The sequence below is a fragment of the Microtus pennsylvanicus genome, chromosome 2, assembly GCF_037038515.1.
Source record: "Microtus pennsylvanicus isolate mMicPen1 chromosome 2, mMicPen1.hap1, whole genome shotgun sequence".
Lineage (NCBI taxonomy): Eukaryota > Metazoa > Chordata > Mammalia > Rodentia > Cricetidae > Microtus > Microtus pennsylvanicus.
Window position 1 is genome coordinate 78,348,533 of NC_134580.1, and position 19,883 is coordinate 78,368,415.

General features: G+C 46.2%; 1 protein-coding gene across 6 annotated transcripts in view; it reads right to left on the bottom strand.

The window, feature by feature from the left end:
* Window positions 1–19,883, bottom strand: part of Prr5l (proline rich 5 like) — a 183,369-nt gene that overhangs the window by 90,782 nt on the left and 72,704 nt on the right. Inside the window, exon 1 of one of the 6 annotated variants that reach the window (XM_075961530.1) lies at window positions 13,282–13,353. The exons of the other annotated variants lie outside the window; for them this stretch is intronic. The gene's annotated coding sequence lies outside the window, so the exon portion shown is untranslated. Of the gene's footprint in view, window positions 1–13,281; window positions 13,354–19,883 lie in introns of those variants that run through there. 6 annotated transcript variants of the gene reach the window in all.

Consider the following 19,883-nt stretch of genomic DNA (forward strand, 5'->3'; position numbering starts at 1 on the left):
GGGTGGTAGTGGTGCACACCTTCAATCCCAGCACTAGAGAGGAATATAAGATGGGAGGAGACAGCTCTCAGTCAATCTTGTTCTTAGGATTTCTGGAGGCAGGATGGCCATTTCAGACTGAGGGAGAGGTAAGAGCCAGTGACTGGCTGCTTTGCTTTTCTGACCTTCAGCTTGAACCCCAATTTCTGTCTCTGTGTTTTTATTAATCATGACACATTGTGCACATACATATGTGCAGGCAAAATTGTCATACACACAAAATAAAAGAAGCAAGTCTTACAATAATGATAACAACAAATTAATGCAAGTTAGGGAATGGGAAGATCGCCCAGTGGCTTAAAATGCTCGTCCCTGTCTCAACCCTTATAATCTACGTAAAAGCTGGGGTGCAGCACAAGCGTCTGTAACGGGGGTGTTTCTATACAGGTAGAAGGTAATGGCAGGAGAATCCCAGCTCTCAGACCAATTAGCCTGTCTCAAATTCAGCACTAAACAAGAAATCCCGGTCTTAAACAAGGTAGAAGGTGGAACTAACATCCAGGGCTGTCCTCTGACCTCCACACGTGTGCATGTTTGTACCTTCATTCATACACACAAATAATGTGCACACATGAATACCACATATAACATTCATGTACATATCAATTTCTTTACATTTTAGTCATAAAAATTAAAACTAAGGTTCTGTTTTGGGGGCTAATGAGATGGCTCAGTGGTTTAAGGCTCTTGCCTCCATGCCTGATGATCTGAGTTTTATCCCTGGGACAACACCTGAAAATTGTCCTCTGACCTCTCCATGTACACACAGAGAGACAGACAAACAGAAGTAGAAAGAGACAGAGAGATAGACACACACAGAGAGAGAGATACACAGAGAGATTAAATACAATAAAAAAATGAAAGTGTCAAGTATGGTGGTAGTCCATGCTCTTAACTGCAGGGCATGGCGACAGCCATTGCAGGGCTTTAAGTTCCAGGCCAGCCTGTACCATACAGTGAGACCTTGTAACAAACAAACAAAAACATCAATATGAAAAACAGAAACTATAATCCACACATAGTTAGGATGCTTGAGCTCTTCTGGGTTGATCTCCTCACCCCACCCTCATCCCCGCGCCCAGCAGAAGCTGTTCCTCTCTGGCACGTGTTTCTTGTCTCCTAGAGACCCTTGCAGCCTCTTGATTGCCCTCTGATCAGCACAAGCAATAAGGCCAAATAAGGATCTCTTGATCCCCTAAACGACATCATCAAATTATCATTTCTCTCCCCCCCTTTTTCTGATCCATTCCCCAGCCCAGTCTGTTGTCAAGAGCCTCTTCCCTGTTCTCTCAGTCCAAAGGTTCCTCACCAGCAGAATCCTGTAAACCTCAGTGCCTTACCAACCTGTAAGTCCATACTTAGAAGATCAATATTTTAATCTCAAGATGCTTTCAATCATTTAAAAAAGTGATTCGGTGCTCTAAATATGGTATCTGTCCGTACTTCCTACATTCAAAATTAAAAGTTAAAACTAATACAGGAAGTTTAAAATAATACAATTACTGCATATTTTATGAAAGATAAGATTGTTCAGAATGACACATTGGGAAAGAAGAGGCTGGTGCATCTCTGAGACTTTCTATTCAGCCTCGTGGAGGACTGCTGGATTCCGCTAGCTCGGCATTCAGCCTTTCACACTGGCACGGGCACACTGCCCCCAGAACAGCAGTGGACTTAAGAAAGAATTGGAATGAAGAAGGTAGATGACCCTTTGGATCTCTGTGAGAGTCATGTTACTCTCATGGATCTCTGCCTGGGTCCTGGGCATGGCTGACCCTGGTCTTGGAGCACGTGGAGAATGACTGTCCTGGTTGGAATCCTGGTTCTTCCTTGGTTCCCTACAAATAGTCCAAATGCTGTTGTTGCCCTCCAGTGTTCCCCAAACTGCAGACCTGGAAATGAAAGTGCTTGTCTTCTTGTTCTCACCTCCTGTAGACCACAGCCTCCCCCTCAGAATGGGCGCAGTATCGCCAGGCTATTCTAGTCACAGCCTCTTCTTCCTGTGGCCATTGTTGACTCCAGACGTACCCCATCTTTCTTTTTTTTTAAAAAAAAAAGACATTTATTTATTTATTATGTATACAACATTCTGCCTCCATGAATGCCCCCATGCCAGAGGAGGGCGCCAGATCTCATTACAGATGGTTGTGAGCCGCCATGTGGTTGCTGGGAATTGAACTTAGGACTTCTGGAAGAGCAGCCAATGCTCTTAACCACTAAGCCATGATCTCTCCAGCCCTCCCCATCTTTCCTTAAAGCTTTTATTTTATTCAGGTGACCTGGTTCATGGTCACTCTCCTAAGAGTGGCTCATGTCACACTTCTTGATAATTTTGATATCCATAGAAAAAAATTCTTTCTGAAACGATGGCAGATCAGGTCCTTGAATTTTCTTTCAATGGCCTTGTCCTCTACTCTGCAGTCACTGCTTATTCTCATGGTCATCTTTGATCTTGTCACTTCCTGTGGACACTCCCTCCCACTTCAATCACAATAGCCCATCTTCCCAGCTAGAATTATACCTATTTTAACTCTACTGGGGCCTCAGTTGTAGCTAATAGCTTTCGATGGGGTTTTAGTGATGCCTAGATGAAGTGTATGGGACATATGTGAAATATTTGCAATGGTGTTTGACACACAGAATTGTATTTTCAATGGCAAAAGCAAATATTAGGCATAACACTCAAAGAAAGAGGATACTTTTGAGACACAGTCTTATATAACCTAGGCTGGTCTTCAACTCAGTATGATGATGTGGGATTCCCCTCTGTATGCTGTGAATATCATTGGTTAATAAAGAAACTGCTTTGAGCCTATAGCAGAGCAGGGAGAACAGAGTGAGGTAGGGAAAACTAAACTGAATGCTGGGAGAAAGAAGGCAAAGTGAGGAGAAGCCATGTAGCCCTGCTGGAGACAGATGCTGGAACTTTACCTAGTAAGCCACAGCCTCATGGCGATACACAGATGATGGAGATGGACTGATTTAAGATATGAGTTATCCAGAAATATACTTAAGTTATTATTATCCAAACAGTGTTGCAAATAATATGGCTTCTGTGTGATTATTTCAGGGTTGAGCAGCCAGGAACAAACAAGCAGCCTCTTAAGACAGTATGCAGCCAAGGATGACCCTGAACTCCTCAGCTTCCTGACTCTACCCCCTAAGTGCTGGTGTAACAGATATTTCCAGTTTTATGCATGTCAGGGATCATCAAACCTAGGGCTTTGTACCTGGCTGGAAAGCAGCCTACCAACTGAGCTACATCCCTGATCCCAAATAAAAAAACTTAATGTGTCTACTGTCTGTGTTTGTTTCCCTTGATAAATAATCCCAGTTCCTTTATCAATTTAACACTGTAATGTATTTTTAGTTTATTCTAGTTTTTCTTCACAGTCTAACATGTGTTGAAATTATGAATAATAAGAATGCTTAAGGAGACCTCTATAAGTAAGCCATAGATAGATAGATAGATAGATAGATAGATAGATAGATAGATAGATAGATAGATGGATGGATGGATGGATGGATGGATGGATGGATGGATAGATAGATAGATAGATAGATAGATAGATAGATAGATAGATAGAGATATAGTAGTGTATGCCTTTCATCCCAGCACTTGGGAGGCAGAGGCAGGTGGATCTCTGTGACTTTGAAGCCAGCCTGGTCTACATAGTGAGTTCCATGACAGCCAGGGTTATATAATGAGATCTTGCTTCAAAAATATAAATAAAATAGTCATCTTCATAATAAAGCATGACATTCATATTCTCCCCACTTCTAAAACTTGTGTAACCATAGCATGAATAACGACCTTAGACAGTGATCTGAGCATCAGATACATACAAAGACAGATGGAACAAACAAGAGTTTGTTCATGTTTGCCCACATCTGTTTTGGGGGGAAAAAGAACGAAAAGGAGGAAGAAAGCAAAGAACAACCAGAGAAAGAAGTTCTGTGGCTCCTGGGGTAGAACCCCAGCCAGAAGCTTTCATCTAGATGAGTCAGAAGCTTGATCAAAACTCGCTTAGGAAGACTGGGGAGATGGCTCAGTAGATAAGGCTCTTGCTGGGGATCTTCTGAACCCACATAAAAGCCAGCCAGGTGCAGTGGCCCTTTTGCAATCCAGCAATCTGGAGACAGACACAATGGGCCCCAGGGTAAGCCAGCTATCTACACCAGCAGGAAGCTCCAGGTTCCATGAGAGGCTCTGCCTCAAAATAAAGTGAAGACAAAAGAAGATACCCAATGTGAACTTTAGGTCTACACACACACATGCGTATACATTCTACACACACACACACACACACACACACACACACACACACACACACACATCCTAAAGGCAATCTGGTCACTTTCTTCAATATCAAAGCCCACACACCACTCTATAGCCACCATTTAGTATGCCAGATACCATGACACACATGGGTCCATCTGATACACTTAGCGGATCAACTCAAGCTGAGTTTTTCAGAGACTGGTGTATAAACTAGAACACTAATGAACATAGAACCTGTAATACAGATTTTTTTAAGACTTTGGCCAGAATTCCATTGGTAAGTTGTCTCTTTAGATAAAAAAGAGATGCTATTAATAGATAATATAATAATTTTTCATTTGGTCTAATGTTTCCTTCATAAATAGAATTCCTTTTATATTCTCTGTATAACATACACTCCATATGGCTCTCTCCCTCCTTCGTCACTCCTCCTTCCCCTCTGTCTTCTCTCTCTCTCATTTTTTATTTAATGTGCAATAGTATTTTGCCTGTATATACTCCATGCGATGATGTCAGATCCCCTGGAACTGGAGTTACAGACAGTTGTGAGCTGCCATCTGGTACTGGGAATTGAACCTGGGTCCTCTGGAAGAGCAGTCACTGCTCTTAACCTCTGAGCCATCATCTCCACATCCCCCTTCCTCTTTTCATCCCGCTCCTGCATACACACAAATACGAGACCTATATGTAACAAGTGTAGCTGACACTAACACCCATGCAGCATGTGACACTGTTGAGGGGACTTGGCTAGCAGAACCTCACGCCTTGGACAAGCTGCGAAATGACTGTTGTCATTACCCCTACCCCCATTTCACAGAAAACCACCTTGAGCTTTTAAATAGTCGAGGCTTTCACGAGGTCTCACAGTCTCCTGGAAACAGAAATAACCACCAATCACATTATTTTAATTGCTGTTCCTCGGTCTTTCTCAATTTCAGTCATCTTTACCTCGCAATTTTGGAAGAGGCAGTTAGTAGAACTGTTTAGTAAAGAGAAGTGTTCTCATCCAATGCATCCATTCTGACAGACGTGAGGAATGGGGGAAATGTTGCAGGAACAGAAAATGAAAGCTGTCAAAGCAAAGATGTTGCTGTCCCCAAGAACCAGCTGGCTCTGCCTGTGCCAGAGTGTCCAGCCCAGACAAAGTGAACCATGCTGGGCAGGGTGCACAGCTGCGGCACAAAGACATCTCTGTTTATTCTCAACATGAGGATAAAGTAGTCCTCCTGTCCCAGCAGGAACCCAGACCAACTCATCATTCAACATCTCCTCCAGGGATTGCACTCGGGCCACCCGAAACCTGATGTTTCACACCCTTTCACCAAGGAAGTCTAGATAGCTCCCCCAGATGGCTGTTTCTGAGAAAGGCAATACTGCAAGATTTACTGGAACAAGGTAGTTAAATTCTCAGAAATCCTGACTATGGGTATGATGTAGCTCAGTTGGCACATTGCTTGCCTAGCTTGTATGGAGCCTGGGTTTAACCCCAGAACTGGGTAAACCCAGTGTGGGGGTGCACGCCTGTAACCCCAGAACCAGGAACGTGGAAGTAGGAGGACTTCATTCTTGAATACATGGCAAGTTGTAGGTTCAACCTAGATTATAAGAGGGCTGGGAGGGAGAGGAGGAAGGAGGAAGGACGGGAAAGGGGGAGAGAGGAGAGGGAGGGAGAGCTTGCATATAGTATGCTAGAATGTTAAGACCTTGGAGGTGGTCTTCAGAAAAGAAACATTCAACAATTTAATTTCTGGACTTGGAACACTCTTAACAGCTTAAAGAAAATGCACTCTGCAGAGCACAGTTGGGAAGTGTTGTCCAAGACAAAAGAATCCCGTCCGTCAAATGCGCATTGTGCAGGGATGAGGAGAGTACAAGATCAAGGAGAGATCTTAATTGAGTCTACTTGGTAGTCCCTGCTTTCTGCGCTTCAATTTCTTGGATGACTAGTCTGCTGATAGTATCGGAAATTCACAGAGGAAGAAACAGTCCTACTTCACTCTCCACTGCGGAAGCAGAATGAGTAACCTTGAACATTCTCCCCTTGTCTTGCTTCCTTCTGGGGAAGCCTAAGACCCACAGTGGTGGGACCTAAGAACACCTGAGAGCACAGCAGATGCCAGCCCCAGCTCAGCATCCCACTCCTCCCCTACTCTGTGCTTCCACAGTAACCGTTGAATTCCCAAGGCCTCACTACACACACATGAACTGTGCGATGGGGGACAGCCAGGAGGAGGTGCTCAAGGAGTGATCATTAAAAGAGAGTTAGGAGGAGAGGAAAAAAGAAGAAAGTTAACTACGGTCTGGACTTACTGGATTGCCCAACTTCACACTCTAGCAAGAAGCACCAGGCCCCTAAACACACCATCTGAGCTCTTTGGCACCTCACAAGCCACCAGGACTTGTGGTTACATGAAAAGACTGTTTGCTGGTCACATTTGCTCAGTGTACTAACTCTGGTCAAATTTTAGCTTGCATCAAGTATGGTGGTATATGCCACTTTGGGGTGGAGGCCAGAGGACCGGGAGTTCAAGCTCATTCTGGGTTTCATATTGAGTCAGAGGTCAACTTGTGTTGCATAACACCCCCTTTTCAAAAAAGGCCCATGTTGTGGCTTGCATAAAATCGTGTGGTATGTGGTACCCCTTTCCTTCATGCTTGACAATGACAACAGTTGAAATTTGTTGAGCACTTACTGGGTGTCACACTTTAAGAACTTGACAGAGCTCACTGCCCACAGCTGTTCCCCAGAAACAAGTGCAACTATATCTTTACAGGCCAGGGAGCCAAGCGGCACAGAAAATAGTTGCTTTAGCCTCTAATTCAGTGAAGGAGTCAGGATTTAAAATGATGCAATTCAACCTCAAACTGCTGCTTTCCTCTTCTTCACTAAATCCACTCTTTCTGTCCAGTGGCAGAGACCTCGAGAGAAGCAAAGAGATGAGGCAATGGGCTGGGGCGATGGCTCAGTCAGTAAAGTGCTTGTCACAGGCATGAGGGCCCAAGTTCAGATCCCCTGCACTTCCATAAAAACCCAGGTGTCGAGGTGTCCAACTGTAATGCCGGCATCAGGGAAGCAGAGAAGACAGGCAGATCTGAGGCTCACTGGCCAGCCAGTCCAGCCACACTGGTGAGCTCCAGTTTCTGTGAGAGACCATATCACACACATACACACTCACACACACACTCACACATACACACTCACACACATACACACACACACACACACAAAGAGGCAGAGAAGCAACTGAGAAAACAGCTAGTATCAATCAATCTCTTTATCTCTGTACACACACACACACACCTGCATGCATGTGTATACACCACATAAACACGTACACATACCACAAACACAGACACAAGTAAATTAAAAGAATAAGGTGGAAAGCAGTTGATGAAGACACCCAGCACCAACCTCTGGCGTCATGCGCATGCGCACATATGTGCGTGCACGGTCACACACATACACATGTGCAAGCACGCACAAAGAACACAGGCAAATAGCACTCACACTTGGAAGGTTAAACATAAACAGTTTATTGATTTAACCTGTGGTAGCCTGTTATTGTATGGGCTATGTAGCGTTCTAAGCACATCGCAAATATCAACTCACTTGATTCTCCTGGCCTCACAAAGCTCAGCTGTGGCCACCGCTACTCTATCACTGTCCTCACTTCATAACGAGTAGACTGAGGCACAGAGGTACAGAGACTAGTTACTTTGAGACTGAAAGCCAAACATTCTGCCTCTCTAATCTGTGGTGCTACCCACCCCTGAAAAGGATGGGAAGGAATCTTATTTAAAATGAAATCATCTTCAGAGACCAGTGGCTGAGCATGGTCTCCAAAAGGAAAGCAGGGGCATCCATAGTTCTGAAGGTTCCCAAGCTGAACAGCTAGGTGAGTTAACCACTGTCCAGTGTAGAGTTCCAAGACAGACGGGCTCCTATTGGCCCTTCTGCAAGCTTGTAACCAAATGGGTGTTTTTGTTTGTTTGTTTGTTTGCATGAGGTTGGCTTCCTTGTATCAAACTGGTGCAAGGTTTTGCTGTCAGTCAGGGTCAGGCAAGTGGAGAAGATAAGGCATCAATGCCTGCACTTTCGAAACCCAGCAGAGGACGTGTGGGGGCAGGGGGAAGGGGGCTGGAGTTGTGTCATTTGTTAGTAATAGGAACCAAAGTTCAAAGGAAGCAGTGGGGAGCTTCAACCCAAGTTAGGGCAGAAAGCAGTCTTGAGCTGAGCAGCTGCAAACCCCTCCTGCCTCAGGGAGTCCTGCCTCAGAGACTAGGGCCCTGATATGAGTCCGAGCATGTGACATGCATGCCATATATATAAACTACATAACTCAGAACAGAAACATGAGTAAAGGGACCTAGAAGGTCCACAAACTTTGTATTTTTTTCTGTTCGTTGGCATGCCAAAAGGAAAAACCAGACAGACCACGAACACATCCCCTTGCCTGTTTCTCCTCTCCCTACTTATCTTTGTCAATCTGTCTGGTGTTTGAGAAAGGTAGGACTATACAGGTGGGTGGTGCCGGCTGTGGGGTACCACACGGCACATGGGATCCTGGGTGCATGATGTGATCTCTAGGGCCTGGAGCACTTGATTCTCTCACCACCACCCCTAGACAGTTCAGTTGCTAAGGTTCTTGCCATGTGAGCACAGGACCTGAGTCCATTCCTCAGAACCCAGGTTTGGTGGTTCTTCCTTGAGCTCTATGCACTGAGGAGGTGGAGACAGGAGGATCCCTGGGGCTTCCAGGCTAGCCAGCCTGGCCTAATAACAGAGTCTCAGAACAGTGAGAGATCCTGCCCCAAAATAAGGTGGGCTGCACCTAAGGAACAATACCCAAGGTTGACCTCCGGTCTTCACACACATGCAAGCACACACACATGCACATACACATGTACACACATGTACACACACATACACACGCACCCACATACACATGCACACATGCACACGCACACACATACACATGCACACACACACACGCACACACATACACATGCACACATGCACACACACACACGCACACACATACACATGCACACATGCACACACATACACACGCACACACATACACATGCACACACATACACATGCACACACATACACATGCACACACATACACATGCACACACGCACACATGCACATCACACTCTTACTCTCAGAGCTGGAGAAAAGCATCGTCCCCATTTCTGCCTCCATCCCAGGCTGCTCTGCACTTTACACATCTTCTCCGTCCAGTATCTCTTTTCGCCTGTTACAATCATTAGGTTACCTGCTCATCTCCACTCCCGTCACACCACATAGTTTATCTCTGCGTCCCTATGCCAAGACAGTGAACACGACAGAGAGCACACAGAGCCTTTTACAGTATAGGGGGAGAGTAGGAATGCAGAAGGGAAGATGGTGGAGAGGATGAGAGAGATGGAGAGGATTGCTTTTAAACCTCAGGTATGGCCTGAGACGCTCCAGAAAGACAGCCTTTACTGACTCCATCCATTCTTCTCGTCCAGCATCTAAAATGACTGCTTTACAGGAGTGTTCCTTGGGGTGAAGGCTCTGACCCAGGTACCTCCTTTCTTTTCTCAGGGTGATATGGGAGACTGTGCACAGTGAGGCACCCTGCCGTTCCTTTACAGGATGAATTTTTAAAAGACAGGTGGGAGGAATTCATATCTGAACTGTGGAGCTGAAAGTGGAGGGAAGGGGCCCCACAGGGAAGAGAGTGATCGGTTTCAGTGAGTCAGAATACAGGAGTGAGAAGCACTCATTTCCATTCCCATGCTACCCTCCCGCGTGCTTTTTTTTGAGCAAACCCTCTCTGCAAGCTGGTGCTGGTGGCTGCTTCGGCTTCTAATGCCCGGAGTGCGAATTTCTAGTGACTCCTCCAATGGCTTGTAGGCTGACAGAGGGCCAGTGTCGTCTCCTGCCTTCCCACACCCACTTCATGTATTTGTTCCCCACGACTTCAGCCTCGTGACTTTGGATCTGGTGAGGAGCAACTCTGTTGGTTATCTGAGCCACAGACAGAACCTCCGTGGTCACTTCATCCCGCTCTGCCTTGTGCAGAGGACCCTCTGCCTATCTCCTTGGGAAACAGCTGGTTTCTGTGTGAACCCGGGATGGCCACTCCAGCAGCATTGCCATCTTGAAGAGCTCCAAATGCCACACAGACTCCAGATCCTGCTGTTCTCAAGCTTCCACAGAGGAGACAATGAAACAGACACAAGCGCATGGGTTGGTTCACACCATCGGACAGTCTGCAGAATTCAAAGCTGCGGTAAAGGGAGCCTACATAGGCTTTACCCACAAAAATAACAAATATGATCACACTGTGTCTCTTGATCACTCTTGATGGGCTCTTTCCTCTAGTAAAAATAATCTCTTAAAAATTATGATGATTTCTGAAGGCTTAAGTTTCTTCCAAGTTGTATCTGATGCTACTTAACATATCAGGAACTGACATGGATAACAAACTTGTTTATTCGGTACTAAGGATCTAACCTAGGGCTTCACCCATGACAAATACATGTTCTATTGCAGGTATACCCAGGGGTCATAGAGAATATTATTCAATGATAATTTATTTAAAATAATAAAAACCAGCCGGGCCGTGGTGGCGCACGCCTTTAATCCCAGCACTCAGGAGGCAGAGGCAGGTGGATCTCTGTGAGTTCGAGACCAGCCTGGTCTACAAGAGCTAGTTCCAGGACAGGCTCCAAAACCACAGAGAAACCCTGTTTCGAAAAACCAATAAAAAAATAAAATAATAAAAACCAATTCCATAAAGACATAAATAATATTTTTATGAGAGTATAATTACACTTTCCAAAACCAAAAGGTATTTTTGCAAATCTCTTTAATGTTCAAATTGGGAAAATTCAGCTAAATTTCACTTTTCCAGAGACAAAAATAGAGAAAGGCTGCAGAGAGAGAGACAGACACACACACACACACACACACACACGGAGGACAGGGGAGCACTACTGTACCACTTATGAGCCAGTGTTTAGAGCGACACCATGCACTGAGGGTAAAGCCTAACTTGGCCTTGAGAGACAGCTTGGTGAGACAGCCCTTGTTGAGCAAGGATGAAGACCTGGATTTGATCTCAGCACCCATGTAAAATCTGGACGCAGCTGTATGAGTGCCCACAACTCCGGTGCTGTAGGGACAGAGACAGGAAGATTGCTAGAGCTTTCCAGATGCCGGACTAGTTCCGGGTTCATTGAGGGACCCTGTCTCAAGAGAATAAGGCAGAGTGGTCATCCTCCTCTGGCCTGGGCATGCGTACCCAACACATATACCCCCCACACAAGCGTGACTCACAAAGCTTTCCCTTGGTATCCAACAGTAAAACCATACACCACTTTCAGCCTGTTAGTGCCCAGTAACCACATCCCTCCACACCCCTCAAACTGTGTTCCAAATGGCTACACCCTAGAGAGATACTTGTCACAGACTCTTGCCCTGTGTTTTGATTGTGGGCACACTTTGATCAACACCACAGATACCTCAGCTCCTCATTTTCCTGTTTGGTGCCTTCCCATAGCAGGCATGGCCAATCCGCAGCCTGTGGGTGGCAGGTAGCCACACACAGCCAAGGCTATCTATAAATGGGGCCCAACACAAAAACAACCATAAACTTACTTAAAGCAGTAGCAGATGTTGTTTTTTGCAATTTTGTTTTTGTACCCTGTTTGCTCCATTCTTGAGAGAGAACTCTGCAGATAACAATCTCAAAAAGCTGGATACGGCTGCCACTCAAGGCTGAGTTGAATTTTACAGCTCTGGTTGCCAGGGAAAATTCTACTTCCTAAATATTGCGAACGGTGGATGAGCAGTGACACAGATCATTGCCTGATTCTCCTTCCTGAGAACTGAGCACGGGGAAGGGGGGGAGAGCTGAAGCCCCACTAATAACAGGTGGGCGTGTACAATCAGGGAAGGACAATTCGCTGCTCTGTAGTAACAAGCTTATGGTGAGCCGTGGCTTCTCAGAGTCGAACATGTGGATGTGGCTGATCAGGGCTGGGAAGATGGCTCAGAAGTTACAAGCACTTGTTCTTGCAGAGGACCTGAGCTTAGTTCCCAGTACCCACGTGGAGGCTCACAACCAACTGTGTCTCTGGTTCCAGGGGATCTATGTGGAAACACCCTCGGATATATGAAGTGACCGATTCATCCAAGACCACGTGTCTGTGTGACAGCAGCAGTGGATCAAACCTAGCAAATGAGTCAAAGACTAGCCACACCAGGAGAACGTGTATTCCAGGGAAACATAGGTCCAGGCCATTGGAAAGCCAATCACTGGCTCCAGAATAGTCTACCCTGGACTAATTGGAAATCATCCAAACCAAGAAAAAATTTATTCCTGTGAATGTGCTGAACACCATCCCACCCCAGGAATCTGAGTTCCCTTTCCTCCCCATCAGAATCTTCTCTTCTCCCTAACAGCAGACCCCCTCCTTATTCCCGAGGTATGTCCATCACCCCAGGAAAGGGGGAAAAAACAAACTGTGTGGCTGGCTTCTTGTTGCTGTAGTCCTATTTGTTTCTTATCTGCTATTGCCGAACTCCCAGGACTGATACATACATTGTATTTCCACTCGTTCCCCCCTCCATTGACTCCTTGCAGCCTGGCTGCCTTCCCAGCACTCGACAGAAACCACCCACTCACGGGTCAATGATGCACTTGTCAAATGGCTTTCACTTCGTTGAAATTCCTGCTGTCCATGCCCAAGCTTCTGTCATCATGAGAGAGCCATTGTAATAACACAGACGCTCTATTTACTTAAAAATAGGTCAGGTATTTAAAGGCTGTTGATCGCTCAGTGGCTGAAAACAGGGTCTCTGGAGTCAGACTGCCCAGTTCAAACCTTGCTGCCCTGGTGGACTAGCTTTTCCCCAGAAGCAAGCCACAGCTAGAGGCTCCCATGTCCATACACCTACCTCGTTAGCCTTGGGGAAGCCCGCGCGATAGTCTGGGCACCGTCTTGTGCATAGCTCAGTGTTTTCACAAGCCTTAAGGCTGCCCCAGTGCACTGCCTGGTAAGAGTCATAATGGGAGCCGTGTCTTGGCTGCAGCTGTGTGCCAGCTCATTTGTGACTACTTGCCATAGCAGTACCACTGCGCCATCCAATGCTGCACCTCGCAGGCACATGCATGCAGCATTCTGCATGTTTTCCACTTTCAAAAAAGAAAAAAGGCTCCACTTTCATTATGAGAGGGTATCTCTTTCAAGTAGCACGTTTCTCTCATTGCCTCTGTGTGTATAGGAAATAACAGGCCCAGAGGTATTTATGTCACCTTGAAGCTAACTATGGGTACAAACAACAAGCTGTTTAATAAGGAACAACCAGATGATCCACACCAAGGAAATTACTCTAATGACTCGCCTCAATCTTTGGGTGTGCTTTTGCTGGAAGCGAGACTTTGCTCCTAGGCATAAGACAGTATAAACTGGGAGGTGACTAGAGACAGTTCTGTGAATTTGTGGGGTGTTGTGCTGGCCCCCAGCACCGCAAATGACAGGTGTCCAGAACACCATAGGTGAGCACTGCTACAGTCTGCATTACACAGACAACACGCGGGCACAATGGAATCCACCCAGGGACTGTCAGCCAGGCTTCCAACACACGTGCACCTGCCGCCAAGTCTTCATCCCATGTGATCTGTTTCTGTGACCCCTGCAGAACACGTTCCTGGCGTTCTGGTCACGCCCACTGTTGACCTTTCGCCATCAGTGGCTTCTCTCCCTTCTGTATTCCCTGTGGGAATCTGGAAATGGCATGGGGTGGGCCTTCGTTTTTCTACAGCACTGGACCATGAACCCTCAGGTTCCACTTCTTTCATTCTTATCTCCCCAACGACTTCAACAGATCTCACTGCTTGGTAGCAAAACAGTAAACACTCATGGAATAAATAGGCAAATCAGTGTTCCAAAGACAGTATGAGTAACTAAATATTAATAAATTAGCTCTCAACAAATGATGCTATATATTTTAATTAAATCTTTACAACTTTAGGCTTTTGTTTAACTTTAATTTTTGTTTGTTTGGGGTGTTTTTGTTTTTGCTTTTGAAGACTGTCCTGGAACTCGCTCTGTAGACCAGGCTGGCCTCAAACTCACAGAAGTCCACCTGCCTCTGCCTCCTGAGTGCTGGGATTAAAGGTGTGTGCCACCACCAGAATTAATTTAAATGTTCAGGGTCACGTGCAGCCCAGAATGGCCTTGAGGATGCTGAGTAGTGAAGGATGCTCATGAACAACGGATTCTGCTGCTTCCACTTCCAAATTCCGGGATTATAAACACACGTCACAGCCTTGTTTTATTCAGTGCTGGGACTCAAACCCAGGGCCTCGTGCAAGCTAAGTAAGCACTAACATCTCTGCACCTAACTTTTTATTCATGATTATTATTTTTTTTCTTGAGACAAGGTGTCACTACGTAGCCATGGTTGTCCCGGGAGTCAGAGAGATCTGCCCGCTTCCGCCTCTGTAGGAATTAACGGCATGTACCACTACATGTTCTGAATTCCAGCTTTTGTATTTTTGGAGGGTTTTCGAGATAAGGTTTTTCTGTGTAACAGCTCTGGCTGTCCAGGAACTTGCTTTGCAGACCAGAGTGGCCTCAAGCTCACAGAGATCCACCTGCCTCTGCCTCCCGAGTGCTGGGTCTACTCCAGTGTGTGACACCTATGTCAGGCAAGTTCCAGTTTTTAAAGTGCTTCTGTTAAGGGAACAGTCAACAGAGAGGATCTAACGTACATGTCGACCCACTTTCTGGGACATTTTCTGCTGCTTTTTTTAACAACACTTTTATGGTTATATATGATTATAAGGTATCTGACTACTAGAAAATATTCAGAAAAGTCAGAGGTCATAAATGAAGACTATCCCTAGTCCCACCCCCAGGCACTGTTAACACTGGAGGAAAGAAAGTGGCCTTCTAGACTACACAGTCAACCTATGTGAACCTCCGACATTGAAATGCACTGAGCACTTCAGGAGGTATTTACTGGAGGCCTGTTGTGCACAGGCCTGGATATAAACGCACAGTTAGAGAGTAAAGACAGCAGAACAGAATGAACACAAACCCCACGCAGGGGCTGGAGACGTGACTCCGCAGTTAAGAGCAGAGGCTGCTCTTCCCGAGGACACTGGTTTGATTCCCAGCCTCCACACAGCAGCTTACAAACATCTGTGACTCCAAGTCTAGAGGACCTGATGCCCTTTTCTGGCCTCCAAGGTCACCAGATGGGCACACAATGCACGATATACATGCAGGCAAATGATCCATCCCCATACTTAAGTTTTTTTTTTAATTGAAAAAAAAAAAACCCTCAATCTGTACTCAGGTGGAAAAAACAGGCTAGATACTAAATAATCGAGAGGCGTGTTGGCAGGTGTTTGGTATTATGGAAAGAGAAGCATATTCTGGGAACAGGGACTCGAAGTGTGAGGAGAGGGAATTTAGCATTTTTAACCACGTGATCCCAATGCCTCACTGAAAAGGCAGCATTGCAAGAAGACACGGGGTTGACAATGCAGGGAGAGAATATTTCAGGTGAAAATAATAGCAAGTGCCAGGAGCCTGGGGTGGTAAAGCCCTTGCTGGGTCACAAAAATTCAGCTAGGCAGTGAGGGGCTGGAATGGACAGAACAATAGCAGATAAGACAAGAGAAGGAAGGTGCCCAGGTCTGAAGGGGACAGAGGACCATGGAGAGGGCAGTGAATTGGGGCTGCTGGAAGACTTGGAGCTGATAAGTAAAATAATAGGAACTGAGAGAGAGAGTCCCCGAGAAGTCGCTGCAATTGCCTGGCAAGGATGCTGGGGACGTAAAGTCAGGTGAAACAAACCAGTCTCCAGGCCCATCTCAAAGGACGGATATGCCTCCCCATGCTCCAGTTTCCATAAGGAGAGAAAGGGAAGGAGAAAGGGAAGGTGCCAAGGCATTTGCTGAATACAGCTGGAAATAAGCTATCATTGCTGAGGCAAACTGAGAGGTGATGCAAAGAGGTGTTTTGTCTGTCTGTCTGTACCTTTTGTTGGTGTGCTAACGCTGACTGGAGATTGACATGCATGTCTGAAGGTCAGGTGCGATAGTTAATGACCTTTCTCCCCTTTAACAATAAGACAACTGGGGCTTTCACCCTTTGTGTGTGTGTGTGTGTGTGTGTGTGTGTGTGTGTGTGTGTGTGTAGTTTTTCGAGACAGGGTTCCTCTGTGTAACAGTTCTGACTGTCCTGGAACTCACTTGGTAGACCGGGGTAGCCTTGAAATCACTGAAATCCTCCTGCCTTTGTCTTCCAAGTGCTGGGATTAAAGGCATGTGCCACCACCGCCCGGCTCTCCTTTTTATCTAAGTATTTATTAATTTTGACACAGAACTTCCCTCCCTAAAGGCCTGTTTGTGTGGATGCTTTCCACCTCCTGTCTGGTTAGTAAGCTCTTTGAAAGCTGTGATTCGTCTTGGTGTAGTAAAAAGGCAAAGAACATTATTTTAAACATTAACTGGTCACAGCAATTTCTGCAGTGTGTGCATGTGGGGGTGGTATCGACTGCAGTGTGGGGGGGCTTAGGAAAACAGGATGAGCTTTTGTTTGGAAAGGCAAGGGAAGAAGCCATCGGGTACAAAGGTTTCTGGGGTTCAAATGGGAAAGAGAGGCAGAAATAAAGGAGGGCAAATGGTCAACAACACAATGGCAAAAGTGTTCTACCTTTTCTCTTTCAGCTTGAGACACGGGCATATGGAAAGCGCCCCCAAATCATAAGAGACAGGAAGAAGTTGTTTTTCAAGGTAGGGACCATCAAGGATTCTGCAGCACAGAAGGCATCTGTTCAGAACAGAGCTGCCAAGGATGCTTTGTTGCTGCCTCAAAACCCTGCGCCAGGCATGGTTCTGCCGCTCTGGAAGTACTCAGTTATTTAGTCTCCAAAACAGCGCCACCGACAGGCATTATCCAGTACTTCCGTTTTTCAGAACTGCGGCAGAGGGAGGCTGAGCGGCTGGTTTAGCAACTCGAGGCTCTGAGCGATTGGGTCTGGATCTAGTACCCACCACTCGTTATGTTGGCTAGAAGATGACAGCTGTTAGCTGGGGCAGTCTGGGAATCGAACTGATAGATACTTGAACTCACTCTTTTCCTCAGGAGACAGGGTGCAGGAGAGAAGTGGGGGTGACTTCTAGCATCCACACACACGTGTTGGAGAAAAGCCAGCGGCAGAGTTCAGAATAAAGATGGCGCTGCCTCTCTGCTCTGTTCAGTCCTCGGTGGGGCCTTTCCTGGTGACGCAGAAACCTGGAAACTTTGGGGACACTCTGGTCAGTCCATGAAGCTTTGTGCAGAGTAAGTGTTTGGTTTTTGTTTTGTAAGAACTTGAAAAATGTTCAGAAGTGAGACCAGAGAGACAGCTCAGCGGTTAGCCCTTGCTGCTCTTCCAGAGAACCTGCATTTTTTCCTAGAACCCACACCGAGTGGCTTATGACAGCCTAGAACTCTAGCTGCAGGGAGTCCAACATCTTCTAGCCTCCACACACACACATGCACACAGTATGCATACACTCACAGACACATGAGCACACATAGACACACACAAGGATGCACACAGACAGAGACATACACACGCTTTTTTAAAACTTAGGAAGCAATGTGCTAAGCCTGCTACCCTTGCCACTGAGCAGACACAGAGGAAATGGCTCAGACATGTACCACTGCCTCCCGCACCTCACCTCACCCCATACCCACAGAAGGCAGGCACGCTCATTATTCCTGCTTCGGAAAGAGCTGGTACCTCGCGCTTCCGGAGAAAGAACACTCAGCTTGCCTTCCCTCCCATGAACAATTGAGCAGAAGGAAACAGGACATTCAGGCCTGGATTTCCCCACAGGAAACTCGGGCCTCCTGCTTCCCTTCTCCCTGGCCCTGGTGGAATTCCAGGTGAGCTACAGCCCGCTTGATAAGCAGACTCCAAGGAGGAACAGCCAGCTCAGAGGGATTTAAAAACACTTAAAAACTCATTGCATCCTTAGAATATTTAAAGGTATTTGTGGTGTTTCACCAGCATGTGTGCCTATGTATCTCAAGTGTGCCTGGTCTGCTGGGTCTGGATTTACAGGTGGTTGTGGGCTATCATGGTGGTCCTGGAAATCAAACTTAGATCCTCTGGAAGAGTAGCCAGTGCTCCTAACCACTGAGCCCTCTTTCTACCCCCAACTGATTCCAGTTAGAATAGCAGCCTTTTGCATTTCCAATTCATCACTGAGGCTGTACATGAACTCTGCTGGAGCTGGGGGAACTGGAAAGCGTTAGTTCTTAAATACCTGGATCCACTTGACCCCCCTTACTCTCTCCTGAGCTCTGCTCACCACACAGCAGGGACACGGACACTACCTCATGTGGGTGCCTCGCTATTGACAACATTCCTGTTTCTGAGCAGGGTCTTAGTGCGTAGCCCAGGTTGGCCTTGAGCTCTCCTTTCTCCTGCCTCCACCTTCCATGTACCGGGATTAAAAATGTACATCATGTCTTGATTTAAATGTCCTTTTTACATGAAGAGATCTAGCACTGTATTGACAACCTGATCTTGAATTTAGCATTCACTACTAGCTTTTAATTGGTGATGTGCATGAAAATGTGCAAGACAAATTCTAATTCTCTAAGACATTTCTTTCAGCTAAGGCCATGAAGAGCATACATACAACCATTTAGGCTACAAAGCAATGTCTGGCATCAGTCAATGGACAAGGCACATAGAAGAGGTGGGATCTGAGCTGGCTGGAGGAGAGGGGAAGTGTAGACCTGCAGACAGGTGAGGCAGAAAACTCCAGGCTTTGTATTTTTATTGCTCACAATCAGTAGTCTGCAACTTACTCTGTGGGTCCATCCTACAGGGCACTGTGCATCCTCCTGCTTGTTCACAGAAGACTAGCGAAGAGCTGAGCCTAGAGAAAGCCAAGTCATCAAGTAATCTCCTTGGTTGTATCCAAGCTCACAAGGCTCTGAGGCTAAAGAGAGAGTTCTGCACACACAGGTGAAGAGGAAAGGACAAGAGGAATGTGACAGTAATACCCACATTAAGAGCCACGGCAGCAAGGCATTTACTTATTGTGGCATAGCCGGGCAGTGGTGGTGCACGCCTTTAATCCCAGCACTCTAGAGGCAGACGCAGGCAGATCTCTGAATTCGAGACCAGCCTGGTTTACAAGAGTTAGTTCCAGAACAGGCTCCAAAGCTACAGAGAAACCTTGTCTTGAAAAGAAAAAAGGAATCTATATTTTTTGTGGCATGCACCAAGAGAGGAGCTGGAAGTGGATCAACTCCTCTGACTCTGATGACAACCTGAAGAAAGAGATGTCCATTCTTATTATTTCTGTTGTTGTGCTTAGAATCCAACCTAGCTCCTCCAGGATGCTAAGCAAGACCTCTCCCACTGAGCCTTATCTGTGGCCGACATTGTTATCATCATCACTATAATATTATGAGGGGAGAAAGAAAGGGATGGAGGGATTCATAAATGTTCTCCAAGTTTGCAAAATCAGGTCAGTG